Source organism: Microcebus murinus, chromosome X, assembly GCF_040939455.1.
Source record: "Microcebus murinus isolate Inina chromosome X, M.murinus_Inina_mat1.0, whole genome shotgun sequence".
Taxonomy (NCBI): Eukaryota; Metazoa; Chordata; class Mammalia; order Primates; family Cheirogaleidae; genus Microcebus; species Microcebus murinus.
Window position 1 is genome coordinate 24961503 of NC_134136.1, and position 14558 is coordinate 24976060.

Sequence of the window (14558 nt, forward strand, 5' to 3'; positions counted from 1 at the left end):
ACAAAAACATACGCTGGGGAAAAGAATCCCTCTTCAATAAATGGTGCTGGGAAAACTGGATAGCCACCTGTAGAAGGCTAAAACAGGACCCACACCTTTCACCTCTCACAAAAACCAACTCACGCTGGATAACAGACTTAAACCTAAGATATGAAACTATTAGAACTCTAGAGGAAAAAGTTGGAAACACTCTCCTAGACATCGGCCTGGGCAAAGAGTTTATGAAGAAGTCCCCAAAGGCAATCACAGCAGCAACAAAAATAAATAAATGGGACATGATCAAACTACAAAGCTTCTGCACAGCCAAAGAAATAGTCATGAAAGTAAACAGACAGCCTACAGAATGGGAGAAAATTTTTGCATCCTATGCATCCGATAAGAGTACTCTTATCTTTATATCGTAAGTGGTGTCATTTTTATTTGTGCTATAGGAAAAGACTGTCTTGCTTACCTACTCCCAGCTTCTATTGTGTAAATGAATAAAGTGCAGACATACTATCTTGCTTTTGCTTTTGCTTTTGAATCAATAGCTGGTTTTCCATTCTACATTTGTGTCCTTTTCTCCCTTTGCTTGAGACCTCCATAGAATTGCCTGTCAATTTATCCCTTCTCCCTAATGCCACTGTGCTCAGATTGTTATTATAGATACTTTTCCACTTCCTGACATCCACCTGATTTTTGCCTACTCATTCAGTTCACAGACCTCAGAAGACACTGAATGACTCAACATCGGTAATGAAACCTTTGGAAGTTACCAAGGTTGAGATTGCACACTCATTCTTCATAGTACTAAGGCAGAACAGGACTTAAAGCCTGAGCAACAAGACAACTTTGCCTTCCTTAATGAACACATTACATTTAATCAATTGACCTGAAGGAAAGTCATCCTTTGATATGACAAAATAGATTGGTTTACATAACATAATTAGTTTAAAAAACAAAATTATTTAGAAAGAAATGACTTGACCTTTAGGATATATGAAGAAGAATCATAGTCTCATTTTATTTCTCCTAAGATTCGTTGATTTTTACTGTGTAAATGTATGTACATGGAAACTGTATCTTGCACAGGCTTTCATTAAAACTATCTTTTGAAGAAAAAAGAATGAACCTTTCTGTCAGCATTGCCTTGAAGCTGATCAAATTGACTTTATAGAAAATATGAAATAATTTTCACATTTTAAATACACATTGCTTTTAAATTCAACTCACTATTTTCAAATGCATTTTTTAATTTTTTAATTAATTCATTCAACCTGTTACTATACAAGCACATCACTGTAGCCAGTGGAACTAAGTTAGAATGTTAATTCATGTATTAAAATGATATTGAAATTCACTGATGAATCCAGTCAAACCAATTAAACTAGATATGTCCTTTAAAATTTGGTGTTACAAAAACAGCAAACAGTATTGCAATGTTTGCTTCAGTATTCCCACTAGATGGCAAGCTTTAGTCATAAATACAGAAATCATTTAAAAAACAATATAAGCAGCTTGTTTTTTGTTATAATGTGACAAAAATGGCTAAGATGTTAACATTAATTTTTATCATAATCATCATTTTATCATGCTTAAGATAAAGGGATTAACAAGATATTTGCAGAAGTAGTTCTAAAATACTAAATTTGGGAAAGCAAAAGAGGATAATCTTCAAAGTAAAGTATAAAATAAAAGGTGTGGCAATACCAAGAAAGCTTTCAAATCCTTGATAAATCCAGAAATCCTGATCTGTTCTTCAGGGAAAAGATTGATCTTACACAGGGAATAGAAAGAAAACAAGAAAATAAATCAATCATTTTTCTCATTTGAATCTAATTTCCATGATGCTTGTTATAATTTTCACATTAGTAATATTTGATTGCTGGAAACACACGTTGATAATAGGTTAACAAAGAAGGAAATATACTAAAGGTAAGCTTCGAGGTAAATGTAGGTCCTAAAATAACAGAACCTAGTTTTCTGAAGAATTTTAAGATGAGACATAAATGAAAATTTTTAATTTGAGGGAACAATTTTTTAAATGTATTATTCTATGCAAACATCATAACCAGATAAATCTCTGAAAAATAATTAACTACTAATGTCCACGCATCTGAAAACCCTTCTGCTTTTTGTATTCGATTTCTATTATACTGGTTTGAAACACTTTCTAGTAGAGATTTTCTATCACAGTTCAAAGGCTAAATCAAGAAAAAGAATATTTGTGTGTTTCAAAATCATGTACTGATTTTCAACATGATTGCCTACGGAGAAATAACAAGCTTTCCTTCCAAGACTCAGTCTCACTGGCTGAAAGCTAATATTCTGTGTTTCGATGAATTTTCATTGATTTCTATTATGCAAATATAAACAGGATAAATGGAAAAGGGAATCTGGTTTAATTGTTACTCAGAAATGTCCACTGACAAAGTTGTTGTTTGGTAGTTTGTGATATTTTCACTGGAAAGTAATTTAACCTCTGACTTTGCAGCTTTAAAGCAATTGTGCTACTTAATCAGCCACTACATCTACAGTTTTCCATTTAGCAGATACTGAGATCATTAGTAAAGGAATTTAGAATGGAACTATAGAAACTCACAATTGTAGTCAGGTACAAAAGTCTTTAATGGTGATAGCCCACAGTAATATTGATAATTTATGGCTTTGTACAACATGCAATATAATTTATAAGATGCTGTACATAGATGTGTATGTCTAAGAGTTACATACAGCCGTAATCATTGGTGTTCCTGGGTTCCTATTAGAACCTCATGGATTGCATCATCCTACAACAATTTCTCAAGGAAAGCACATTCCTCTAATCACACACACACACACACACACACACAAACACATAGACACACAGAGAAAAGGTAGAATTATATAAGTCTGTGTTATGTGTAGTTTTATGCTGTGGGTTTGAGTAAATGTTAAATTCTACAACGCTTTATAAATGTGATATGTAACATAACAGGAAAGAAAGCATTTGGATGTTAAATTAGGAGAAATTTTATATCAGATTTACTTTATTATTAGGGAAATATATAGAAATAATTTTATTTGGTATATAATTCAATTAACCTCATAACACACTAAAAATCTGTTAAATTATGTCAAGAGAAAGCTCAACTATGTTCACCCACCAATATTGACCCAAAACATGAATTTCCAATACTGCAACTACAAGACATATATGACCTAAATTTCACAAATTTCATTTGATTAATATGAAAAGCAAATTTAGGACTAAAGATTAATGGTCTCAATATCTTCTGCCATTCTTCACACACTCCCCATACACTTCAACTACCCATTCCCTCCATACTGCCATTTGTATAAACATTGAATTATTTCCCAGGGCCAAATGCTGATTGATGATTGAAAAATAAATATCTTCCCTCATTACTTATTTATTCCTTCTGGACTTTAGTCATTAGCAGAAAATTGTCTTCAACCTAACCTGGTCAAAAATAGCTTCAATGGGATTAATTACTTCAATATATTATTTGTGCAATTGGAGATAATTTGCTTCATTGCACATTTACTTTCAGAGAAGGAGAAAAACAAAACATATTAGCAAACATTCTCAGGAAATGGACTGACTTCTTTGGGGACAGAGGTTAGGTACAAAGTGGGAAGACTTTCTATAGGTACCTGACGGTAGTTTCCCTTTCATTCTGCTTACTTTCTTCTACATTACTTTGTATCTTATTTGTAGTTGTACTTAGGCTTTTATCATTGGGGGGGGGGGGCAGATGATTTGTCTTTTTTTTTTTTTTTTGCTTTGTTTTGTTGTTAATTTATCTCAGGTATAATCTTTCTTTTTTTACTCTCTATTGGAATCTTAACAAATTGAGAAAAATGTAACTATCATTGAATCATCAGGAAAATCAGAGAAACAAAGGGGTAAATGATATGATTTGATTTTCCACATTATCTATTCTTTAGCCATTTTTTAAATATATATTTTTAATTCCCATATGTGGAAAAATTTTTTGAGCATTTATTCCACTTTCAGAAAAATTGATATTTTGTCATTTGTTGAGAATACCAAAAAATATGCAAAGTATACTATAAATGTCTGTACATCACAGCAGGTCAGAATATGCTTATGTCTGTGTATGTGATTCTCTTTTGCACCTCACTCCCCTTCCTCCCAAAAACCTGCTGATCAAAAATCTCAGAATGAGTAAACTATATAGATTGTCATACAGTCCAAATGGCAGGCAGAATCCCCTTTGGCTGGGAAGAAAAACTGTGGTAATCCTAAAGTACCAGGTATAAATCTATTTGGAACACTTTGAACCTCCTCCCTAGTATGTACACATATTTTTCTATAATGTAGATATAACCCAAGGAAAATTAGTGAAATGTCTTGGTTTTGTAAAATATAGATCCAATACCATGCAAACAAACATATTGGTGCTTATAATTATTATTGATAAAGCAACATGTGAGGAGAAAAGGACACTGGACTGAAAGTATGCAGGGAAGTTAACCTTGTATTTTGATATGACACAAGCAAATTAATAAGAATATTGACTAAGAATTAATAGCCATTGAGTTCTTATTATCTTATGTAGATGGATCCATAAACATGTAGGATATCAGACAGAGCTATGCCACCAAGGATCTAATCTCTTATTCCCTAGTGTAATTATTATATTATCCCTTTCTTCCATTTCTTCTTCCTAACATTCATGAGGCAAAAAGATAATATCTTACTTCCAATTCACTTACTGCCAGTCCTACTAGTAACAGTCTTGTTTTGAAAAATGAGAAGTAAGCATCTCTCCTGCTTTTTAATGCAGAGCCAAAATAGCTTCTAAAAACTAAAATTCATTAAATCCCATGAAGATTCTATATTTTTCCTTTTAAAAACAGAAATCAAAGGGTCATTTATAAGATGTAGTTCAAAATACACAAGTCAAGCACATTATTAACAGTGAATTCACAAAAGAAATCAAGAAAGCCTCTACTTACTGGAATAAAACAGACTGAAAAATGCAGCCTCACTTTTCTGTCAGCGAGTCGTCTCCTGAAAGCAAAGCTCTCACAGGAATACATACAGTCTCTGTTTACCTCCAATTAAAATTAGAGGAGCAACAGCAGGGGCATTTTAGCTGATCCTAATTACCATGCAGATGTACAGGGATACTTAAAGATAACTGAAAATCCACACACTATGGTTTAAAGGAATGAATAAATAAGTGTATGCTGGAAGGAATGGGCACGATCATAACCTCTTATAACTGTCCCAGGTGGACCTATCAAGTGGCCTTCAAGGATAGGAGCCATTCTACTGTTGTTATCCTGACTGACAGAATGGCATAGATTGCTGTGAAAGACAGAAGAGAAAAGGTTGCTACCTTCATGTCAACACCTGGATGACAGCTTTCCATGGCTGCCACATGGAAGTAGCAGCTGTGAATCCAGGAATACTCTGAGATGATGAACTTCCATGCCAAGGGGTACACTGGGCACCTCAATTAAGAAAGCAAACACTGAAGCTGTCATGGGCTCCTAATAGCCCTGTTTACCTCTCCACATCATATCTCTTTTTAGATTATGCTTAAGCCAGGATTACTGAGAGCTTTTAAATGAATGAAACCCTCTCCAAGCAGTCTCTTTTTCATCATATGTATTTTATTTAGATAATTGTTATGAAAATTCAATAGGATTTCTCAGTCACAAAGTCATATAAGATTTGTACTTTGAATCATGCTCAGACTCCAAAGCATGCCAAATGTCACTTTAGAGTGAGGGAAAAGGTATTTCTTTAACTCACTTAGACTTGGGAAACTGTTACTTAAATTACAGTCAGAAGGAGCCCTTAAGATGAAAAGTGGTCATCTGCACACTGCAAAGGTGTTCTTTTTTTAAAATCTATTTTTGGTTCACAGATGCATGTGAAAAGCTAACGAAAATTATGAATCTTTTCTCTAGAGAATATAATTCCATATATTCACAAAAGATTGAATGCAAATGTAAATGCTTCTACGTCCATGGACCTATATTAAGAACTTCTTTGATTGTCAAAGACCAAATGTGGAAATAAAACACTCAAATTTCAAGGAAAATAATTTATAATTGTTGGCTTCCTTCACTCAAACTATTCTAAGAGGATGTTTCTTTGACAGTGGGGCTATACCTAAAATAAAAGCACCTATATAACCCCACAATTCAAACTATATAATTTGATAAATTCTTTGGAGAGTTTATCAATTGAGTGACAAATTTGTGAAAACAAATTGAGAAAGTCCAACCATTTGCTTGAATCAAAACAACCAGAGTAAACAATTATACTGTGGTTCAGAGAATTAATGTACATTCCCAAAATGTGTTTACCATACATAATTACAAGCAATGAGAAACTTACTCTCTAAGAGTATCTGAATCAGGAGAGCATGCAATTAAATCTGTAGTATTAGTTGTTACCTTGGAAATTTAAGCTTCAGTTTAACAAAATGATTCTCTTCATCTTGGATTCCTCTGAAGACTCTGGTTTCAGGTTCCCTCAAGCACTTCAATCTGCATGGCAATGATAAAAGTTTGAATTCCTGAGGTTTTAAAAATAATTACCTCCACTCAGTTTTACCAGTGGTAAAATTAAAACTTAACGGCTCCAACCAAGCCCTAACTTGTATAAAATATTTATTTTACTGTGAGCCATATTATTATAGAATCATATATAAGCTAGATGTTTGATTTAAACTTTCCTTTTAAATCTGTAGTTAATCCCAAATAAATTATACTAAATTCCCTCAGTAGTATCTTATCTAGAAATGCATATAGCCCCATAGAATATGGGACAATATATCTCTTTTTTAATAGTGCTTTGTAATATAACTCTGTAGTCAAGTATTCTCTGCTGTCTACTTGCAAAACTTACCCACTACCCAGCTGATATGCAGGCAGTTCCTGGGTTGTAGGCAAGATACATTCCTGGGAACGTCTTTAGGTCGGATTTATATGTTACTTGGATCCCTGATGAACAGTGCATATAGGTAATAATAACAATACTATAATGGCTCATATGTTGTAATAATAATATACTTTAATAATGGTAATACCTTGTACTATAATAAGTTACAGAAACTATTATACTCTTTCTTTTAATTCAAACAAACAGAAATTCATACAGCTTAACTAGGAGATAGTAGAAATTTCGAAAAAGAATATTACAGGTTAACACTCACCTAATGTTGCATCAATGCTAAGCTAATAAGAATGTTATGTTTATTTTGGTCTTCTAATCAAATCAATAATAGTCTTTCCATTTCAATAATTAATCCACTACGCTGCTTAGTAATAATCGATGCTTTCATTGGAGCACTGCCTTTCACAAGTTCCATTATTCTCACTTTATCTTTTATAATTGTTCTGACAGTCGAGCACTGAAGCCTAATGTTTTCCCAATGAATGATGACCTCCAGCCTTTCTCTGAATGCTTATTTCTACTTTTGCTTCCATTGTAATCACCTTTCTGTTCCCTGCAGGCTCACCAGGACTTGCAGTGGACTTTCTTTTTGGAGGCATGGTCATAAAGGTAAACACAGACTCACGAAATTGAATAGAAATGTTAAGACAAAAGTGATGCTGTGCTTAAGCAACCATATAAACAATGAGATTACCCACTAGCATGAAGATGCTGCACCGTCAGATGCAGTGGCTTACGCTTGTAATCCTAGCACTCTGAATGGCCGAGGTGGGAGGATCATTTAAGATCAGGAGTTCGAGACCAGCCTGATCAAGAGCGAGACCCTGTCTCTACTAAAAATAGAAAGAAATTAGCTGGACAACTGAAAATATATAGAAAAAAATTAGCCAGGCATGGTGGCACTGTAGTCAGTCCCAGCTACTCAGAAGGCTGAGGCAGCAGGATTGCTTGAGCCCAGGAGTTTGAGGTTGCTGTGAGCTAGGCTGATGCCACTGCACTCTAGCAAGAGCAACAGAGTCAGACTCTGTCTCAAAAAAAAAAAAAAAAAAACATGTTGCACCAAAATTTTTTGAACCAACTGCTTACACCATGTGAGTTTGTTGACACATATGGAAGAAGCTAGTGCCAAAATTGTTAATTTAATTATTTAATTATATATTATCCTTATGGAGAGTCTTGGAAGCCCGTTCGTTAAGTATGGGTTGTTATAAATCAGGTTATCTGTAACTCAGGGACTGCCTGTAATTTTTAAATATTCTTTAGTTACTTCAAATAAGTAAAATAATTCACCAAGTCACCTTATTTTACTGGAACCTTTCCTTGATTTTTACAACAGATTCAGCTATGACCTAGAGAAATCAAACACTATTCGTTACATAAATGAACTGTGGAAGAACTGCAATAGTCATGTGTGGCTGAAACTAATACTCTCTTATGTAATAATACTTCTCTAACATTTTGAGAACCCACAGGAAATTAGTGCTGTGCATAATTCTTTTCCTACTTAAGTGACTAACTCTTAGAAAGTATACGAGATACAAGATACAGAAAGAATTAATGCATAAGAAATTAAGTGAGATTCAAACCAAAGTGTTTTCTCTGCCTTTACTTTTTGGAGGTATATACACAGAGAATTGAGAAGTCTATGCTAAGTCAATGGAAGCAAGCTTTATTCCTTTTCAATTTCTAAAAAACATACTTCAACCCTTTTCTGCTTGAATCACTGATGCCTGTGAAATCCAAGCCTAACCGAAAGTCCAAGATAATCAAAACCTGACAACTTTAATTGTTCTATACCTCTATCCTCTGATCAAAATAATGACTAAATAAAAATGGGATGCTTATTAGTTGAGGAACTACGTACATCCAGTTTAGTTTCACCACCTTTACTATATTGACTTTTTGTCTGGTACTTATTTGGATTTTGCTTTCTTTTCAGACTACAATATTTTCTCTCCAAATGGATCACTTCACTGCTGGACTCATTGATTACCTGAACTTGGTTTTTGTTTCAGCTGATGTTCTTTTGGCTTTGGTGAACTTTGTTTCAAAACACAGCATCACAGATGTACAGTGGCTGTTAAGAGATGCTGCATTGCACTCTTGGTCCTTTAGTTACCACCTAGCCCAGAAATTTATGCTGGCTGACTGAAAAAACAAAGTAATTTGTAGTGGAAATTGGCTTGCTACTACAGAGCTAGGCTCTGGTGACTCTGACATAACCACCTCACACCTTCCTCTATTTTCAGACTTCACAATTGGAATTATGCCTCAATTCTCACCTGATTTGTGTTTTAATATTCTACAGGGACTAAGTCCTAGTCTACTGGACCATTTGCAATGTTGACTTACATATGCTGGGGAAAGAACATGAAGATCAATTAAACTGCCTGTCTCCTCTATCAGTAGATGGGTTCATGCTGTAAATATATTGATTATCCATTGAGGTACAGTTGGCCCTCCATATTAGTGTGATCCACATCTGTGGATTCAACCCACCTTGGATCAAAAATATTCAAGAAAAAAATCTGTACTAAACATGTACAGACTTTTCTTTTGTCATTATTGCCTAAGCAATACAGTATAACAACATTTTCATAGCATTTACATTGTACTAGTAATCTATAGATAATTTAAAGTATACAGGTGGATGTGCTTAGGTTATATGCAGATACTATGCCATTTTATATAAGGAACTTGAGCATCCACAGATTTTGGTATCCATGGGGGTCCTGTAACAAATACCCCATGATACTGAGGGACAACTGTGCTGTCTGCCTCCCATAATCCCAATATCATATCCCTCTCACCAGATTGGATTCTCTTGGACATTGATGCCTGCATTTGACAAAGTCAGGTTTGAAACATACCATAGGGCACTGGGCCAGTCTTCTGCCCCTTTCCTTCGACAAGCAATCTACTCTCTCCCCAGAAGCCTAGGTATTAGAAATTCTCAACATGTATTGTGTAGAAATGCATCTCAAGTATGTCACAGGTGATATTTCTCCCAGTATTACCTACCTTCCTTCCATTCAATTCCTAAAATTACCCAGACTGTTCTCAGGTTCATCTATCCTCCTGATCTCAATCTTCTTCCTCCATGAAATCTCCTTGCAACCCTTTAGAAGACTGACTTACACATTTAATTCAGCATTCTCCAAAACACAAGAAATTAGTGAAATACCTCTGCATTTCTGGTTCACATTATCTATAAAAATCAATTCAGGCATCTAGAGAAAAACTATGCAATTCAAACTATATAGATTCCCTTCAATATTTGAACAAAAAAGCTTACTACAATCAAATCATTTGAAAAAAAAACCCAAATAAATTCAAGAGCACAGTAAGTAGGATAAAAAAGATGTAGCTAAAAATGTCCTTTTAAAATCTGTGTCAAAAGGAAAGATAATGGTATGTAGATAAAATTGTGTTTAAATCTTCATAAATATATTAACAGGAAAGAAACTTCTTTGATTACATTTACTAACGCCTATAGCTAACCACACATTATGAAAACTATAAGATCTGTACCTTTTTTTTTCTGTGAGGGTATTAAAATGCACAGGTACTGAAATATTCCATTAATTTTCATTATTTTTGCTGAAGGTTATAAAAACTGACACACAGAGTTTTAAAAATTCATGTCATAAGAGACTTACCTTTCAGTCTCCCTCTCAAAAACACAAGGTCAAGGCCTTAATTCACCTAACAAATTTGTGATTCATCAATCTCTCATGAATCATCTGGTCTTCAAGGTTGCTTCTAGGTTCTACTAAAAGCACTGTACTTCATTTACATTTGCCTCTATAGAACAAATGATGTTGTATTGTTCCATCGAGCTAGATTCTAAAGGAGGTAAATACAATGATGATTTTACAAAATTGCTATGATGTGATTTTCCTGACTTCGTACTCCCCATACTGTTACTTTTCTTCTCCTCCCCATTTCTTTGACATCATTTGTGCTTTTTTTTTTTTCTTGCCACACATACATCACCCTATCTTCTCCTATATCATGCTGGCAATATGGATGTGAAAGCAAAATATCTTGAATTTTGAGTTTAAAACATTATTTTATTTTAAATTTAAGGGAGAGGTATATATTATTTATAATATGTTATAGTTTAACGCATTGAAATATTAATTCACTAATCATGTATTAAGTCCTTATAATATATTTTGTTTAGCAAGGTTTTTGTTTTTTTTATTTTGGGAGATATTTTAGGAATTGTAACTATTAATAGAAAATTTGATGGAAGGAAGAGTAAGATAGAGAAAAAAATTTAAAATTAAGGAAATAAGCAGGGATAGGTTGTTGATATTGCTACTCAGAATGATACCACTATTCCTGTGGGTTCCGTTCTCTATTTTTCCATAGTACAGAAAACAGATTTCTCCATACCTCACAAACCTCATTGGCAGAAACCAACTCTAGAAAATGAGAAAAGAGTTCTATTTCCATGGTACATTCTATCTTTGAATAATCTGATGTGCAAATTAGTACAATTTATGATGTACACACCAGCTCACCAACAGCTGCACTGTTTAACATAACCAGTTACTAATTTTATATATAGTTTTCTAAGATGCATCAGAATGATAGACATAAATGAACAAAACTTGTTCTATTTTCCATTGTTTTTAAAAAATATTTATCTCATCCTTTAAATCTGCGGTCCCCAAGCAGTTTCTGTCTGTGGCCTCTTAAAAACAGGGCTGTGCGTCATCACTTGAGCTCCTCTTCCCCACTCTGCCCCCCATCATCCCCTCCCCATCCTCATTCATGGAAATATTGTCTTCCATGAAACCAGTCCTTGGTGCCAAAAAGGTTAGGGACTGTTGCTTTAAATGATAACATGTATACTCCTTTATAATAATCCAAACACTTTGACCTCTAAATTTCTTGTCCATATAGTCATCATATGGTCAATTATTGAGAGAACTTGGAATACCAAAATATTTTGCAATACCAGTTTCTATATATGGAGATATTCAAGCCTGCCTAAGTATTCTATGGATCTCCTGGGGGAAAGCATGTCATGTTTATAAAACTAATGGGAAATAATACTCATTGAGATGTAAACAGGCAGAAATAACTTATTGCTGGCTGGAAATCAGTTTTCTCATCCAAGATAACAAGGTCTTGTGAATACCAATAACAATGGACAAAATCTTCTCAGTATTTGCCATTAAGAATAATTCACCTAATTACCCTGATCTGATCACTATACATTATATGTATTAACACATTATGTATGCCATGAATATGTACAATTATGATTTGTCAATTAATAAAATTTATTTTAAAAAATAATTTACTTATTTGGATAAGGAGCACACTATGTATTTTGCTCCACCATTAAGATCTTAGGGAGACATTCCATCAAGCTAGTAATCAACATTTTGCTCCTAATTTAAAATGTACTGAAAGGAAATCAAAACGAAAGATTCGTTATTTCAATCCTTAGCTACCAAAGGCTATACCTCTCTTTCTGGTTTCAGGCGATAATACTTGTGCTGTACTGCAGTAAATTACATGCTGGTTAGAGTTCAGCCACTAAAGCCAAATTATTATCTAATTTACACTTGAGGATGAAAATCTGGAATGGCATGCTGGCTTTAAATCCTTCCAATACAGAAAAAAAAATTCCTAATAAAAGAAATATATGTAGATGAATTACCAATTTTTCACGCCATAATTTGTAATAACAATAATTTCTGTCATACTGAGTAATATTTATGCTTAGTAAATGTACTAACATAAGGCCATTGTCTTCATAAAAGTATTGATATGCTAAAAGTATTGCAAGTGTGTTTTCTATACAAAATAATATTACATAGTGTCAAAACGCATAGGCCCTGTCATTAGAATATATAAGTTGAAATTCTGGCTCTGTCTACTTGTAGGTTGTGTGACCCTAAGAAAGTTTTTAAAATTCTCCTTGTCTTTGTTCTAACATCCAAAACATGGAGATAACACCTACCTTAAAGGGTTACTGTGAAAATTATATAAGATAATCCATGCAAAATATTCACAGAAATTCCTGACACATAATAAACCCCAATAACTGTTGAGTATAGAATTACCATTATTATTATTATTATTGATGTAATTTTGTTGTTAGATAATGTGAGTTACAGCTAGGATTTGGTGATTGATAAAAACAATTCTATAGACGTTCTGGATTTCAGTTTTCTCAGAAGTAGATACTGTCTCCTTTCAACTAAAGGATCTCTGAGAACTGATAAAGACCAGTAGTTCAAAAGAAAATGGTGAGGTAAGAAAAATATGAGAAAACCAAAAACAACAGATTGGGATTGCAACAGTCTTGGAGGTGAAGTAGGCATAGAAGAGGGATTTTAAAAGATCTAGAGATAAGCCTCCTGCCAGTTATATCAGTCATTCTAATGTAAGATATAATAAATACAGAGCCATTCGTGGCTGCTAACTCCAGAGAAAATTTGTTTTCAGCATTGCTTACATCTCTATTTCAATAAGTTTTCTCCATGCTATAACATTCCTTTTCTCACAGTTGTCCAAGATTCTCACAAGGTTGATTACTACTCTGAAAGAGAGTGAGCTGACAAGCCAACTTAAATATATTGATGGCTTAGACTGTGACTCATCCCTGGAATATTAAATGTTAAAATAAGAATGTTCAGGTGAAGAAAATGCTTAATACAAAATAAATAATTGTCAGGAGTGGCATTCTTGTTCAGTTGGGGATGTATTTTTAGTAGAGAGTTTTCCTAACAGGCTTCCACAAGTGATTTAAGATCAGAACTTCAGCCAAGGACCCTCAGTCCTCTTTCTTCTGTGTTGTTTTTTCAAGGAACATGAAGAGGTCACTTCTGTATGTTAAGTCTCAATTTTCAAAATTTAAGAAAAAGGATATATTCTGGATTCAGAGGAATCTGACTTATGTAGGCATATTTTTTATTCAACGTCTAAGTTAATAAATGAGAATGTGAATTTCAAAAGATATAAAAATAATTTTGTCAATGAAATATATATATATATATATATATATATATATATATCCATTCCAAAGTGAAAGAAGGGGAAATAGTAGAAAGTCTTTCTTTTTTACAAATTTTTACTTTTTTTATTTCAGCATATTATGAGGGTACAAATGCTTAGGTTACATATATTGCCTTGCCCCACCCAAGTCAGAGCTTCAAGTTTGTCCATCTCCCGATGGTGCATACCATACCCATTAGGTGTGAATATATCCATCCCCTCTTCCCCTTCCCATCTGCCCAACACCCTATGAATGTTATTCCTATATGTGCACTTAGGTGTTGATCAGTTAATACCAATTTGATGGTGAGTACATGTGGTGCTTATTTTTCCATTCTTGGGATACTTCACTTAGTAGAATGGGCTCCAGCTCTATCCAGGAAAATACAAGAGGTGCTGGATCATCATTGTTTTTTGTGGCTGCATAGAACGCCATGAGATATATATATATATATATATATATATATATATATATATATACCACTTTTTATTAATCCACTCATGTATTGATGGGCACTTGGGTTGTTTCCAAATCTTTGCAATTGTGAATTGTGCTGCTATAAACATTCGAGTGCAGATGTCTTTTTTTTTTTTATAGAATGTCCTTTGTTCCTTA

At 33.7% G+C, this 14558-nt stretch overlaps 1 long non-coding RNA gene across 1 annotated transcript in view; it reads left to right on the forward strand.

Annotated features, from left to right (window-relative positions):
* LOC142861009 (uncharacterized) overlaps window positions 1-7531 on the forward strand; it is a 67561-nt gene extending 60030 nt beyond the window's left edge. Inside the window, exon 3 of the long non-coding RNA XR_012915960.1 lies at window positions 7482-7531. This is a non-coding gene — a long non-coding RNA (uncharacterized LOC142861009). The remainder of the gene's footprint in view (window positions 1-7481) is intronic.
* Window positions 7532-14558: the final 7027 nt, after the last annotated feature.